Below are 16,468 nucleotides of genomic sequence, written 5' to 3' on the forward strand. Positions count from 1 at the left end.
GCCTCTCACCAGAAGTCAGCTGGGATAGGTTCCAGCATCCCTGCGACCCTAGTGAGGATAAACGGACTAGAAGATGCATGGATGGATGGTTACTATGTTCTTGCATAGTCCTGCAGTATGCTAAACATAGTAAGCGGTGTTGTGTTGCAGTATTTGTCTTGAGGCACTATTCTTTTGTGTTACGCTTAAGAGAGCATGCCTCATTAATCTGGTGTGCAAATATCCATTGAAATGGCCCTTGAACTGCTGTGAAAAGGCTTTTCGTTCACAATCTTTTGTTCACCAGTCACTCAAAATACTCTCCAATTGTGGAGAAGGTGTTTTTTGGTGATTATGTGGTAAAAATATCCCATTTAAATCTTTGGTCCAGCAATATTGTATTAGAAGTGTGTTACCCAAAATCGTGACGATGGAATTTAGACAGTTTAAAAGTGATTTTAGTAAACCCTACCGGGAACCCCGTTTTGTGTGTCTGTAGCTTTAATGCTCATGAGCTTTTGTCCACGCCTGTCTGTGATAGAGTGTGTTTCTCCAAGAAGCGCTATTGTGCACTTTATCCACTTTTTACATATACAGTCATGGTCTAAAACACTGGCATGTTTGGCATGCCGATGTTTTTGGACATGACTCTATGAGGTCAAACTGTGTGGTTGAACACCAGCGCGACCCCGTGGTGTATTTGTCAGAAAAAGACTACCACAAGCAACACAGTAGGGGTGCTTGTTTTGAAAAAATGTCACCGTTTTGTGTGTAGTGGCTCAGAAGTAGAAGTGTTAGTTAACACAAACAAATACAGTCATGGGCAAAAACATTAGCATGTTTGGCATGACATGACTGTACACTGTACCTCTGCACGCCAACGTAATAGACACCATATAATGTAACATAACGTATGGAGTGGGACGGGGGACACCAACATTAGCAACACTGTAGCTATGTGTCGCTACACGGTCGCTGTATGTGACTGGCCAATCACAAAGCGTGAAGAGTGAATAGTGAAAACATTACCCAATTATTTTTTTTATAAACTTTATTCATATCAACTACAGAACAGCATACAAACCCAATGAGGATGTCCCTTACGGACAATGACATCTGTACTCGTTTCCTCCTTGTACACGGCTTATCCCTAACATTATACGAGGTGAAATGTTCATTTATCCCTTTCATTCGTAATTGATATGCATTTCTAATTGTTTCCTGCATGTAAAACTATTTTAAAAAGTGTTCTGTGTTAATACTTTTGGGTGTCCAGAATGAATTCATTGGATTTGTATTATTTCTTACAGGACAATTTGACTTGGCTAGAGTGCGTTTCGGTTGGAGTCAGACCTTCTGGTACAGTTCCACTCTATTAAATACACCTCCCATAGCTGTAGCTGACTGACGGATAGTTGGCAGAGCTTCAGGCTTTATTTTAAGATGTGTAGAGAAGCCTGCTTTTGTACAGAGCTCTCCTCCATTGAAGATTGCCAACCCAACCCAACCCAAACATATATTATCCAAAATGATACAATTTAAACAAATTTGTATTGGATTTTATACTACAAATAATATTGCAGCAGATGAAGTTGTATTTTTTTCGTCAACGATGCAAACGCAACTGCATTTCGCCCACCTTCATTTGCTGCAGTGCATCAACATCTACTTGGAAAAAAACAGCATTTATCTTCCTCAATGGCCTCACCAGTTTGCTTATTGTCCCTATCATTTTATTGGTTGAATGGTCTGCGAGGATTACACTTGAAGCAAAACTCAGGAGATATGAGCTATGAGCTATTTACAGTTTATTATCGTCGGGAAAGGTTTGGCGAGGAGACTGACTGACCCAGCAAATAACGGTATGAGTAATCACTTTGCACAATTGCACTAAATAGTTTCATTTGTTTTTGCCATAAAAAAAGTACTTGCACTTATTAACCAGTGTTTTTTTATCATAAAACGTAATCCAAACAAAGTGAACAAAGATGAAAGGCCAAGTGAGTGAATGACATTGTCTGATATATTACGCGTTGCATAAAACATGAGTTTTACACTTCATGTTGTTTCAGCGCTTTCCACATGTGCCACACATGTAAATACTCCATTTGCATGGAAATGACCATGAAATATTACATCTCCACTTCCTAAATATTCATGGGATTGATTTGAGCCTACTACATTTTATTAAGGGCTGAAAACATGTCGACACTGAATAGAGTCTTCTGGAGACTCACTGGAACTTTAAACCCCTTTTTTTTTTTTTTTGTTATGTCGTGCGAGCCAGTGGCGAGGGCTGAATGTTTTATGACACCTCAGTCCACACTTTTTGGCATCTTGTACTGTCAGTGAATTAATCCTACTCCATTTCTTTTAGATTTCTCTTCTGACAAATGAATCTTTGACAAAGGCAGCTTGGGGAATTTGTCATAGCGTCCCCTGGCAGCCGCCGCCGCCACATTATTCTGGCCAAAAATCCCATTTTGTACTTGAACTATTTCACACTCGGCAAGCTGGCAAATGTTCTCAATTAAATGTGAGGCCTTTTTCTTCTGGACTAGGTGGCTTTTACTTCAAGGCTAGCTTTTAATTGCTTAACTAGTTAGAAATCCCACTGTGTTAGCAAGGGTGATGACAGTCATGGAGCCGACTGGCACTGAAGCACTGAATCACAAACCTGTGCCACACCGGAAAAAAATGACCATGAAAAAATAAAAGACCTTTCTGAAAACTGCCCTATTATGTGCCGGCATAAAATTATAGTGCGATGTAATATTTCTTTCTGTAAAGCAATGACAAGAACACCGGATGAGCTATAAAGTGTGCGGTTTTATCGGTTGCTACGCTTGTTAAAAGGCAGCTTATGCAATCGTAACGCCATTCACCAGGTGGTCATTGCAGAACATCCCACCGTGTAGTGTAGCATGTAGCACGTCATTCCAGTTAATGGTGTCGCTGTGTGCTACAGATGCGTAAATGTTCTAATTATAAGTGCAGCATTTATTTACCTGAACCGCAAAGAGGATGGAGCGCTAACTGGAAACAGGCGACACAGAATGCATGATAAAGCGAGAAGCAAAAGGTACCTCTTGTGGTGATTTATTTACAAGTATATTGCACAACACAGCAGCGACAGAACTAATGTTGTAATAGTAGTAAGGAGCAAACTGCTCAGCCAGCGTTAATACTGATGATGGACTTCATTGTAAACAACTGTACAGAGAGTGTAAACAAATCAGCGTCACAATGACAAGTAACATTTTAAAGCACACGCAGGGGTAGATAAAGGTGCTGGATACTGACCACTCATGAGCCAATGATCCCTCGTTTATCGCAGTTAATTGGTTCCAGAGCTAACTGTGATAACTGAAATTCAGCGAAGTAGGATTCCTTATTTATAAATGAAATATTTTCATAGTTAGAGCGTAGAATTACGACCTACTAAATACGATCAACATTATTAGAGCCCTGTAGTCCTATAGCCAACTTGACACTTGTTATTACCTAATATTGTAAATATAATATGAGGAAAAAAAGCCAAGACTTAAAGAAAACTTGTGCTTGTGTGTGTTGGAGTAAATGTTCAGGATGTGTGGAGAACAGGAAGTGACATTGGGGTTTCACAGTTGAGTTTTAGCTCTGCTTGCGTTACGGTCGCAACAGTAGCCTGTGTTATTATGGTTATTTTTATTATTATTATTGGTGTTATTAATAATGTGCCTGCTGTGAGATTATTCAAACCTGAAATAAAAGCCCGTCTGCCTTGTGCGTCTCACCGCTTGTGTGTCACACCGAACACAACAGTAACATTACTGCCACCTAGTGATGTCACGCCTTTGAATGCAACTTATATACTGTATGTATTTTAGTTCATTTTGCCATTTTTATGCTTGAAAATGCTTAAGGTGATCTTAATTTGAGCTTCTGTAATTGTGAATGCACATGTCCAACATGTGCAATACGTAACACACTTAACGCACAACTTACTGTTCTCTAACATAACAGTTGTGCATATCCCTAACTTTTTGTGAGTAGTATACTTAATTACTCAGTTTGTTTTTGTTTCACTCCCATTTCTTCTTTTTGCATTTTGAAGGTCTAACAAATCCAACAGTGCAAGAATGCAACAGTCCAACAGCGCAGAAGTGGAAATTCTTGCAATTTTTCAATTAGTCTTACAATTTTGATCAAGAGTGTATGAGCTCTACTATTAAGCATGAAGGAGGACACTCTCTTATGTTCTAATAACCTACAGCAGATTATTAGGTCTGAACACGGTCTTGGTGTGTGGCATAAATTAAACTGATGCGTAATAGAACACGCAGTAATGTAAAAAGTCAATGTAATGTTTAAAGTGCTTGGTTTTATAGAAATGGCTAATAAACCAATGCATAAACAAAGAGATTCAGATAAAATTCACTATCTTTCAAGAGGTTGGCAGTCTATGCATTTTAACATGGACAATATTAGCATTAGAATTGTCTATTGTCCTGTCAGTTCTTCTCTAGAGCTGCAGACTGTCAATTGAAACATGCCTGATACAGACAAAATAATTTATACATTGAGCGGGGACTTTTAATCAGCTGTTTTGAATGTTAAAAAATACAGCAAAAGTCGAGATTTGAATGTGTGGTTTCCTAGTTAGTTCGGAGGTGCCTGTGAGGATATTTGTTCTGCGCAGAAAGTCTGGAATGGCATGTGCTAATCAATGCAAAAAAGTGTAACTTGATTATTTTTCGGAGCAAATTTCCATGTGAAAGCACACGTCTTCATTTCCCTAACAGACGTGCAAATGCAAAGCAGCGTTGTTTGGCTTCGCTGAGAAATGGACTGTTTTTCTTCTCATTGTGATGATTCATTGGAGATTCCGCTCAGGGTAGAAGAGACGCGGCCTCACGTCACCCAAGTGCAAAAACAGTGGACAAAAAAGCCTCCACATCTCCTCTTAAAAAACCCCATAGGGCACTCACTCATGTTTTCAGAGTAGCGTGTTGATTTGTTAAAACACTGATGGACAGATTGGAAGATAATCCTGTCAAAATTCATTCTAATATGGCACTGACAGGACGAATCAGTCAAAGTTGATTGATTTATGGAATGATCAACATCAATGGCACATTTCTGTGGCAGCAACACAAAAACAGCAGTTATTACTTTAGATCAGGGGTCTCAAACTCAATTTCACTGGGGGCCAGTGGAGGTAGAGTCTGGGTGAGGCTGGGCCGCATCAAGTATTGGGAGTAGGGCTGGGAATCTCAGGGTACCTCACGATACGATACAATTCACAATACATCCATGTGATAACACCACTGTTAGTTCAGTGTTGGTGTTTACTTGCCCCTGGAAGTATGTAAGTAACACTGAGCTGGATGTTGCGGGCTGCGGTTACACTACTCTTTGATGTCCACTCGCAGCCGCAAGATACGATTTGGTGGGCCGCAAATGGCCCGCGGGACGCGAGTTTGAGACCCCTGCTTTAGATGGTTGCTGAGCTATAGTCAAATTGTACAAGTCCAGGGCCATTCAACTGTATTTGACTGTATATCTCCCTTTTGGGAGTACCTACAGAACATCCAAGGACAATGTATGCATGAGTTGTCAAAAAGGGAGTCTGAAATGAGGAATTATGAGCGAGACAAAAGGTATCATTGTAAACGGGTTTGGACAAAGCTTCTGCTAAGTGATGTGATGAAAAGTAATAGACAAAGTCTAATTCTGAGTGAGCTAACAAATGTGTCAGTATATTTGTCTTCATAAAGGCGGTGCCAAAAACGCCCCTCGTGCCCCGACAGAAATAGCTGAGCTTTAATTGTAAGTCAGGTTGTGCGCCGGCTTCCATTCCAAAGTCATTCCGTCACAATAAGATAGAAAAAGTGCTACTATGCTCCTAGGCAAAGTCACAGCCAGCGGCCACCGCAGAGAGAGAGGAAGTTCATTATATGGCATAAGGAATCACTTACAGAGCATTGGTAGCTATGGTTGAGGCCAATCTGACAAACACATTGACTTTGGCACACACAGTATGAGGCAGCATACTTTGTATATGTGCAACCACTTCCATTGTGCTATGGAGGCTTTGAATCTCCACCTCCCTCCATAAAACAGAGCATTACAATGTATGCACTGGTTTCTTTTATTATAGAGTTACAGGGCAGGTTTGCCAAAAACAACATCCGAAATGCACTTGTTCTGTCTAATTTGAAATTAGATATCACAATACGATATTGGATTGAAAACAGCAGACCTGATCAGCAAGCAAGCATCAAAAGGAGTTCCCCAAGATTCATATCAAGGCCCCTTGCTGTTTACTAGTGTTATATAAATAAATAATACAATCTTACTTTTGTACACCTGCAGAAACCTTCTATGCAGGTGACGCATTTTGTATTCTGTATTGTTTAATGGAATAAGAAGATGCTTCAATTTGATACTCCTTATAATGTATTTATTGTTATAGGGAGACTGTGTATTTATGCTATTATTTTTTGGTATCGTCCTTCAGAGTCTGCCCCCTCGCAGACAACAGTTCAATACATTTAATTCAGGGGTGTCCAAACTTTGCTGCCTGATTCAATGCAGATAATTGGATATCATTTAATTTAGTCAATTTTTAGTTTACAGATGATGTATTTATTTTAATCATGTAATAATTATCAATTATGAACATTTAGTTATTTATTGCTATTGAATGTCTGCCTCGCTCCAGTTGACATACTGCTGAATAGTTGTGAAATATTACTGAAATATTATGATGTTACTGTTATTTACTATATTTTATTTTCATGGTTTATTTTCTTGTCACTGCCCTGCTCCACCGAACGACTGAGCTGATCCTTCCTCCCCCACGCCATGCGGCTTTTCAACACAAAAGAGGGGGAACAATAAATACGCACACAGGACTGGACTTATTAACTTATCATGTGTTATTATCATTTATTATGTATTACTGCACTACAAATTTGACGTGATCTGTTCAGTATATATTTATTTTTATTCTATTTTCTTATTTTTCTTATCTCTCATGGCTTGCCTCGGTTGTTTAATTTTGTGATTAAGCAATTAAGTCCGTGATGCAGTTCATTATGACATTTTTGCAGATCTGTGAATTTCTCTTGGAGATTAAAAAAGTATCTATCTTTTCCACTCATGTCATATTTTTTTTTATTTTTAAGGTAACATTCTATTTAGTATTTACCTCTATGGAGATGACACAATTTGATACTTCAAATAAAATAACTGAAATGAAACCTTGATAAACTAATTTGTTCATAATAGAGGTATACATAATTATACCTACAGCATTAAAGTGTCATCATTTTAAGCAAATAGCTTGAGGAGGAATAGCTACTGTATATAAGATGTACACTTCCTAAAGGTAAACATTGATTGATGGATTAAAGCAGACTGAATTTACCCTATTAGCAAAAGTCAAGATTGGGTTGCACGGCACGTCTTCAGATCATAAAGCTTTGTCAGCATTTGAGCACTGAGTGTCATTTCAACAATACTGTGGTTATATTTTGGAAACCCTGCTGCATTCCTCCCTGGTGTGCTGTGACAGTCCCTATGAGGTCTTGTTGGGTTGAGACAGCAGTCAATTAAGTTGCGTTCTTCACAGCGTGGCAGCAGATTTCTTGCCACCAAAGCACACACTGCTGCGGCGTATAGCAAATATGGAAGGAGAGGAGATTGTGTGCAAGGCTTGATTTCCATTAAGTCTTTTTCAACAAAGAGCTTTGAGTGTGCAGATCTAGGAAGCAGATGCTGCTGTGATGTTGATCGTTGAATTGAGCAAACTGCACTCGCTCCGTCTATTGATCACAGTATTATATAAATCCCGATATGGAGGTTCCACTCGCCAGGTGAGAGTGGAGAATATTAAAAGAGGAGTATATTGATTTTAGCGTGAATGAACCTCAGTGAGTGAGCATTTAAGGCATGGGTGTCCAAACCTTTTCCACCGAGGGGCAAATGCTGTTGTTTTTTTTGTTGTTTGTTTTTTGTAAAAAGGTTCAACGTACAGGATAGTAAAGGACAAAGCTTTGTGTTATTTGTTAACAGTGTCAACAGTCAAGCTTTTTCTCTTTACATAGTGCCTTTAGCTACATTTTCCCCATTTCTGCTGTTTTTTTTTTTGTTTAATTACATTTCTACCATGTGCCGCGGTCTAACACAAACTGAGCCGCCGGCCTAAATGGCCCCCAGACCGCACTTTGGACACTCCTGGACTAAATGTAAAATGAGGGAACGTGTTCTACTAAAAACTGTGCATTGGTTTGTAACTGTTAAGCATCGATGCAATGACTGCTTATTAAAGTACGAGTTATTCAATGATTTGCATTTTACAGCCGGTTTACGGCTACCAAAAATAATTTACTATTTCATATATCCATTAATCTCCTCTTTTTTTCTTCAAAGTTCAGAACAATCCGCACACTGAGTCACAATCAATTAAATCCAAGGCTATGCTTGGCTTTCATGGCTTCCTAAAGCTTTTCCTTCTTTCCACAATTTTCATTTTCTATATTTTTGCATGTCTCCAAATCCTTTTGTGTGCCACAGATGAGTGTCAAATCTCAAAGAGCTAAGACCACGATGACATAATCTCTTTTGGAAACGTCTGACACTTTCCACACCTAAAGTGTACGGGGAGGATAAAGAACCTCCAATTGTTGTGGCCCATCTGGAAGGGATATGTTTATATACCCAAAAAAGAACAGAAAAGAAAAAAGTAATTTCAGAGTTAAACCGTAAAGAGTGTAAAGTTCATGATTTCAATTAAAACAACACTGGGAACTGAAATGTTGCCACACTTCTAACAACATCACTAAGGTAAATAGTTCTTGAAGAAAAGAGAAAAAAACAGTCCTGAAAGTTTGACGATGTGCCTAAAATTGCACCCGGCAGAGCAATGTCACTGAGCACAAATGTATTTATCCGACCTCTAACTTTAGCTACCTACCGATAGTTGCATGTCGGGTCAGATACCTTTTAAATAAATAAGATTATTGCTAGATTTCCATTCAGATGTGGAATTTTTGAAAATTCCCATCAAATACCCTTTTAGAATTAACTGACATTAGCTACCAAATTGATTATAAATCAGTCGTTTTTTTTTCCCTTAAACAATCGAGGAAACAATCGAGAAACAATCGCTAAAAACATCGCTAATCATGTATTGAGCTGCGGACTCAAGGTTGCACAAATTTGCGGATTTTGGGTCAAATTATTATTTTTATCCTCCAAAAATAAGGTGTATTTTTCACAGAAAACACATCTCATTCACCGTTCGTTGGTAATAATATATAAGTGTGTGATAATACAGGTGAAATGTACAGCATACATGTACCACTGTTAGAAACCCCACAGTTTTTACATGTTGGTATTTTAATGCTTCACTGACAAGCTTGAAATTTTGCACTTTCTTTGGTGGCCCTTGAACGCACCATAGCTGTGTGCTGTGACTGGCTACAGTGTGACTCCAAATTCATCAATTATTCATCGATCATCTTAAAATATCATTCATGAGTGGTGAGTATTTATACATTTCATACTTTAAATGTATTTAATAAGTGTGTGAGGCATATTTAGGGCTCAAACCTGTTTTTTTTTGTTGCAAGTGAATAATGGTAATTGAAGAGAGAAGGCGATGGTTCTGGAGCTAACAGTCACTTGTAAAATCGGAGGAGAACACTGACGTCGTGTTAGTTTCCTAGGTAAGATCTTTGCTTCACTGGCCGGCAGACTGAAAGATACTGATAGGGGAGAACACCAAGGTCGACTGCGAGCTACCAAAAAGTCTTCACAAAGCTAGCTATAAGCGACAGACAGGTGATTTCATATCATGTTTTGCTATAATTAAAAAAAAAAAAAAGTTTGAAAGGATAAAATATATCAAACCATCTTGTGGAAAGCTATTAAAGACTCGGGGAGACGTACGGCCTTCTTTCATCCCTCTTGCACTTTCTAGCCGACATTCTCCACGTCACTGATGCCCTTGAGTTAGTCTCTTGAAAGTTTAATTAAATTTTAAAATAAAACGTACAACTGCCTGGAGAGGATGAGCTGATTCAGTTACAATAGGAAATGATAAGACTATCTGATAAGTTCTGTCAAACACACACACACACATAAAAAAAACAGAATCTATTTTTATGCCTTGTCAGGGAAGATGTGGTATCAAGCGAGGTGATAGTGAGGTAAATGGTCAAGGGACTGTTATCTGCGTCTCCTTTGCAGCCTCCCTTGATGGAGAGGAGGCACCTGGTTGGGGAGCAAGTGATGAAGACATCCAAGGGGGGTGGGAGTGAACGCACCATGAGGAAATGGCGCTTCCACTTCACAGTGTGGAGAGAACAAAAAAGGAGACATCAGGGGAGTCGTTGTGTTCCATATCAGACATCCACGTCTCAGGATGAGCGAGGGAGCCATGAAAGGAATCATGAAAGACAGTACAAGGTTATTCTAAAGTGATGCTTTGAAAGACCCTGGGAACACTTTGAAAAGGTATTCGTATGTGTTTTAAGTCTGTTTCTTCGGAAGAAAAAAATTGCTGATTTGTGAAAAGTTTTTCCGTGCCCAACAAGTTTGTGCTGGGAAGAAGCCGAGACCCGCATCGCATCATCAAACACCTGACCTGACAGGCTGGTGTAAACCTGACTCAAATGTTTGGACGCGTGTGACTTGGAAACATAGCATATACTATTTGACAAGAATCATTGTCTAGAACAACTGTTACAATAGAGAAATAATCTACCAAGCACTTCTTTGTTACCTCATACCAAAGATGTATTTATCAAAGCTAGCTAGCTCGTCTCAACCTGGGAAAGGGTTCATTTGCCACTTACAGACCACTGCTCACAAGCGCTACAACCGGCTAACAGCCTCATAGAAGCTTACTCTAGTGATCTTTTGCTGTTTTTGTCATGTTATTGGATAAATATTGATGCTGAGATGCTCCAGATGATGTTATTGTGTAGAGCTTTGGAGTTGTCTGACGCTTGTTACATTTGGCCGCGTGCCAAATTTGCACGCGGCCAAATGTTTCCACAGGTGATGGAAATTACCAAATTACCAACTGAAATTTAACTTGGGCACTCAGCGACAATGCAGAAGATAAAGGGTTAATGGGTCTTGCTATAGTAATAATGGTATTCATCCTCTATATGCTCTGTAATGCCATGCCTTGTTATATTGCAGTTTTGTATATTATTGATGGTTGGGTATTGCAGTGACAGGCTTTTTTAAAAAAAATCTGGGCCCGTATTCATAAAGCTTCTCAGTGTCCTCTCAGAAAGCTTCTAACTTAGCCTGACGATTCCTAGCAAGGAATCGTAGCTTAATACTGATTAAGGAAGTTCCTGAGAGCAAGTCTGAGCAAGGAGGGGACAGAAACTTTTATCTTAGTGAGATACACCGGGTGGAAGTAGTAAGCTCACCCCTGATGAGGTCCACCGCAAACATTATCCCTGCACGATCGAGCCGGTAGCGTGTTATTTAATCACTGTCATGTAGCAAATGGCGAATATCTCTCGTCTTTCCGCCATCTTGTCTGTTTATGCCACTCTTAGGCTTCTTAAAAGTCCTCCTCACCACTCCTAACATTTTGCCGCCTTAGGATCTCTCTTAAGGCCTAAAACGGCTTGTGAATAACTTTTATCTTAGCAAGTAAACATTCTAAGAAAAATAATTGAATCCGATTCTAAGATTTTTCTAGGTGCATTTGGATAATTGTGCTGTGATGTGACAGAGGTAAAATTCTTTATCAATTATGCTGCTATGGCTTGCTGGAATCAGGAAGAAAACATTGGGCCAAACACAGACGATAGAGAAGTTGGATGATCCACAGTTTGCAAAGTGGCAAAAGGTTTGTTTCCATCTTGGATCGTTGCCCCGTGTACAAATAAACTGGTAGAAGAGTCCACTAAGAATGAAGAAGAGGGAGGAGACTGCTCCCAGATCAATGGTAAAGATGAGAAGAAAGAAGAAAAATGAGGAAGAAAGGAACTGTATCCAGAGATTGAGCGTTAAGAATTCTCCACATTCTGTGGAATTGTGTTTTTATTTTGTGTTTGAGGCAATTGAGGCAAAATTGAGTGCACTACTTGGCTGTAGCCAGCAGAGGCATTGTTGATTCATCCTCAACTACTTTGCTTTCTACAGAAAAACATGACATGAGCAGTGAAAGGTTGATAATTCCGCTTTGGTTCAACTCCTGCCGGCAGCAATAATTGTCCGCACTGGCATAGAAACAGGACTTCAGAACTTTCTCCCATCCCTTTAAAATAACAATCAATTGATGAAATTGTGTTATGTTGTGTTATGTTAATTTTCCCCATGGTCCATGAAGGAACTTCAGTCAAAGGCTCGTCACTAGGCTGCAGCCACATGACTAGTAGCAAGCACACTGTGCTTACATGTACATCTGCTCATGCAAGTCTAAATGGGTATTCACTAGTTCGATATCATTCACTGGCAAATATCTGGTTGTGACTCAGACATAGCGGCATGCATTGCTGACAAATGGTACCCATGCACAAATGATCTTTGCAAAAGGTCCCACACTGCTGCTCTTCCATGACGGGTGTCTCGTATCGCGGAGGGAGGAAACTTACTACATGATTAATGCAAGACAGTCGGGAGCCACCGTGCCCTGCAGGGTTTAATAAATATCTCTCAATGTCACACGCAGTAAATGCTGTTTGTTCATTGCCACAGCTTAGAATTTCTCGGTACTGTGCTTCCAACCTCTTTAAGATAAATGCCATGCCATATGGTAACACTTGCAGCGGCTTCTGTTGGGTTGAAATGGAAGGCTGCAGGGTGTCTGGCCAGGGGAGGATGAAGTGAGGACATGTCTCCGGTTCTCAAAAAGAGTGAAGACTGGTGTTTGAGGAGGAAGCAGAAACAGGCCATATCCACTGTGGTAATAATGTTGCAGTAGGCAACATCTGTCTTTGCAGTGGTCATTGTAATGGTTATGATGGTTATGTCGAGCATGCTTAGCAAAGTTACACTGAAGTACATCACATGTTTATACTATTTAATCCTACCTATTCTCCATGCATTTACTGATGTTTGTTGCTGCTGTTACCGCCAAACAGAGTACCAGTAATTGACAAAAAATGAATAGAGTGATGATAACTAGTTGTAACACGTCCTGGCTGCTCTGTGCAAATATGGCTACTAAGTCAATATCAATAATAAACAAGGAAGATGCTGTAATCTCTCTCAGCATGTTCATAACGTAGTTTTTAAGTGTCGCTAAAGCACATTTAACATTAAAACTTACACTGTTAAAGGCATTACGAAGGTGACAGTTTCACTCAATACAATTACCATTATTTCCTATAAAAAAATCTGATTTTTTTGTTTCTAAATTAGAACAAATAAGAGGCTGAACAGCGTGATTATATTCAGCTGCAGGGATTCCACTGCACTCAGCACATTCTACATATACAGCAAACTTTAAGGCCACTTTAGAAGACGCCTCACACACTCGGAATGCCTAAAGTTAATAGTATACAGTACTGGTGGTTCCGAAGTTCCGTTCCTACGACACGTTGTAAGCCGAATTTTATACCAAAATTAACAGTTAAGTCACACTGTACACAAAACATATGAAGGACATAAAACACAGTAACAAAAACACCAACTACAGTAATTAAATGACACAGTAATAAAAAACACTATTCTGCTTAGTTATTACTGTCACTCAGCGAGGACAGTTGGGTTTCCTGATGTTGTTTTCGTGTGGTTGGAAGCGACAGTTCTCGAGCGAGTTTTGTCCTTCCGGACCAAAATAAAGTTTTTATTCATTTATGGGAGTGCATCGTAATACGGAACTGTAACCGAGGACCACTTATAGTTTTTATTTATCCTTCTCCGCCTTCTTCAACCTGTATTACACCTGATTGTGTCAGAGTACACGTGGTGAGAGATTTTGCCGTTTCCTGCCTGTTAATCCTTTAGGTTTTAGAGAATTTTTGTAGGACAGCCTCTGCTAATCTTCACTATAACTTCATGCATGCAAATGGAGCATGATCATCCCCCGACATGAACTACCACTTCAGTTCCAAAGCAGCAGAATGTGAGCTGATGAGGATGACACAAGAATCTGAAACACCTTTCCTGTTTTCTCTGTGAAATGAGCAGCGACGCAACACGGCTGGCTAAAGAGCTAAAGAGGCATTCTCCAAGGTGCACGTTGTTGCCTCACTGACGGCTGATTGTGGCTGATGTGCTTAACGTTAAACACGCCTTAAATGAGTTCATACCTCAAATGTGACAAGGTCAGTTTCGACAAAATGACAGTGAGATATTCCACTCTTTGTTATAATCTTCAACTCTCTTTTAAATAATAAAAGAGAACAATCAGACACCAGAGAGGCTGATAAAGTCTTGATCACAGACAAAGACGCCCAGACTACGAGTTCAGTGTTGGGTATGAAAATCCTTGAGGAAGCTCGTGAGCTGTTTATTTTTGCTTCCCTCATCACTCCAGGGTTTCGCTCAAAGACAAACATTTAATAATTCATCCGCTCATTCTTCCTCCATCCGTGGGGCCTTGAGCCAGCTTTTTTTTATTGGTGCTGTCACTTCTCCCAGTCATTTAAACGGAATGTCAAGAGCCGTAATGGAACAGAGTGGCATACGTTTCTTAACAACAACAACACAAATATGGGGCTTGATAATATACTGTAGAGACAAAATGATGCCGGAGGACAAGAAAACAATAAAATTAGGGCACGTCGCTTGTAGCTGCATCACCTTGTTGCAAACTGACATGTAGTTGCCTTCTGCATGAGACATTTTTTGGCACAGTAAACAGCACATTTCAATGCTGTTAATGCCCTGTAGGACTTCACCAAAAAGGTAAGACGCAGGATAAGTGACAAACTAAGAGCAAGTCATATCAGGAAGCCCTGAACAACACCGACATCCCGAAAAGAAGTCTAAAAATATAGACCATCGTCTTTGGGTCGACTGGGGATAACATGCTTTCTTCAATTTTCAGAAAAAAAACTCTCCCTCTCCATACTTTATACCTCATACACAGCCTTGTCTGCAGCTCCCACACCGTTAATCCCACCGATTTATAGACAAGCCGCAAAATATATGCAGCGCTTAGTTAAAGTTGGGCATCAATTATTCAAACAAATCCCACTTTTATAGGATGAGAAGGTAATTAGCTTCACTACACCTTAACACTCATTTACACTGGCTATAAATACCACGGTGTACCAACGTTGGAAAAGTAAAAACCAATGCATAAAACAATAACCCAGCGGCCATCTTATGCAGACAACACAACAGCCTTGCTTGACAGTGCGCACAAATCAGCCATGGGCGGGTTTGTCAAGGTCAAACTCAAGCCAGCGGAGACAAATGACCTTTCCTCGTCATCTTAGGAATGTCGCATATAGGAATCACTTTGGGTAATAACAAATAATGACCCAATCTCCAACACTGGCAAAAGACGTATTGATTTCATTCACCCAGCAAAGCCTGAAATTACGACCTTAGCTTCATAAAGATGGATATGTTTCTGTCTGCACAATGAAATATCTATTTTATGTGATTGGTGATGGGTCAGAACCCCCACCCCGACGTGATTGAATCACAATATACTGAAATGTCATGTGACTGCCCATTTCAAGCACCATTCCCATGGAAATAAAAGGCTCCACAAACATACTTTGAGAAGTAAATACTAAACCGAGCCTCTTTCGCAGAGATTCCCCATTCTGGTGGACGTAGACCTGCTTTGTTGCCTCACCAATTAGTAATTGCGTGTTGATGCATGAACCTGTCGGACGTCACATAAACTGGAAAAGATGTGGATAAGCAAGAAATTACTGTGCCAAATGCAAATCAAACAGCCATTTAGCAAATTATGTAAAAAGGCCAGTGCATGCAAAATAAATGAAACATACGTGACAAGATAATTTAGGTGTAGGAGTTATTCAGAATAATCTTGCAATGTGACCATAAAAAAACCCCAGCTGATGAATTTATTCAATGTATTTTATGGTCACAATGAATATTCTTTGTCTGATTTTGCTGTTTGGTGTGATTCATTTATAGTGACTACAATGCATTGTAGTGCATTTATGTTCCAAATTACGTCACTGGACTTTTTTAAAGCTACGTAATTATTCCTCAGGTTGCGCCGATCTAACTTCACTGATTTTACGTTTACACAATGTTTTACATGCCATTGCAAGATTAGTTGTTATATGTTACGGGGAAAATATGCATGATAGTATGACTTCTCCAGTCATTCAAGGATAAGAAGTTCTTCGTGAAGTCAACACATGGGAAGGAAAACTAACTTTGAAGGGCAGTGGCGGAGGTAGCAAGAGTTCAGGGTTTATCCTTTTTAAAATTGGATGATTGAATTTCTTGGCAGGGGGATTCATTAAAATGATAATTCTTATTTATGAAGCCCTTTAAAAAATTAAAATACTTTACGTGTACTGCTTGCTAT

At 39.5% G+C, this 16,468-nt stretch overlaps 1 protein-coding gene across 1 annotated transcript in view; it reads right to left on the bottom strand.

The window, feature by feature from the left end:
• igsf21a (immunoglobin superfamily, member 21a) overlaps window positions 1-16,468 on the bottom strand; it is a 229,489-nt gene that overhangs the window by 67,604 nt on the left and 145,417 nt on the right. The gene's annotated exons all lie outside the window — the stretch shown is intronic.

This window comes from Dunckerocampus dactyliophorus, chromosome 8 (genome assembly GCF_027744805.1).
Source record: "Dunckerocampus dactyliophorus isolate RoL2022-P2 chromosome 8, RoL_Ddac_1.1, whole genome shotgun sequence".
In the NCBI taxonomy this organism is placed as follows: Eukaryota; Metazoa; Chordata; class Actinopteri; order Syngnathiformes; family Syngnathidae; genus Dunckerocampus; species Dunckerocampus dactyliophorus.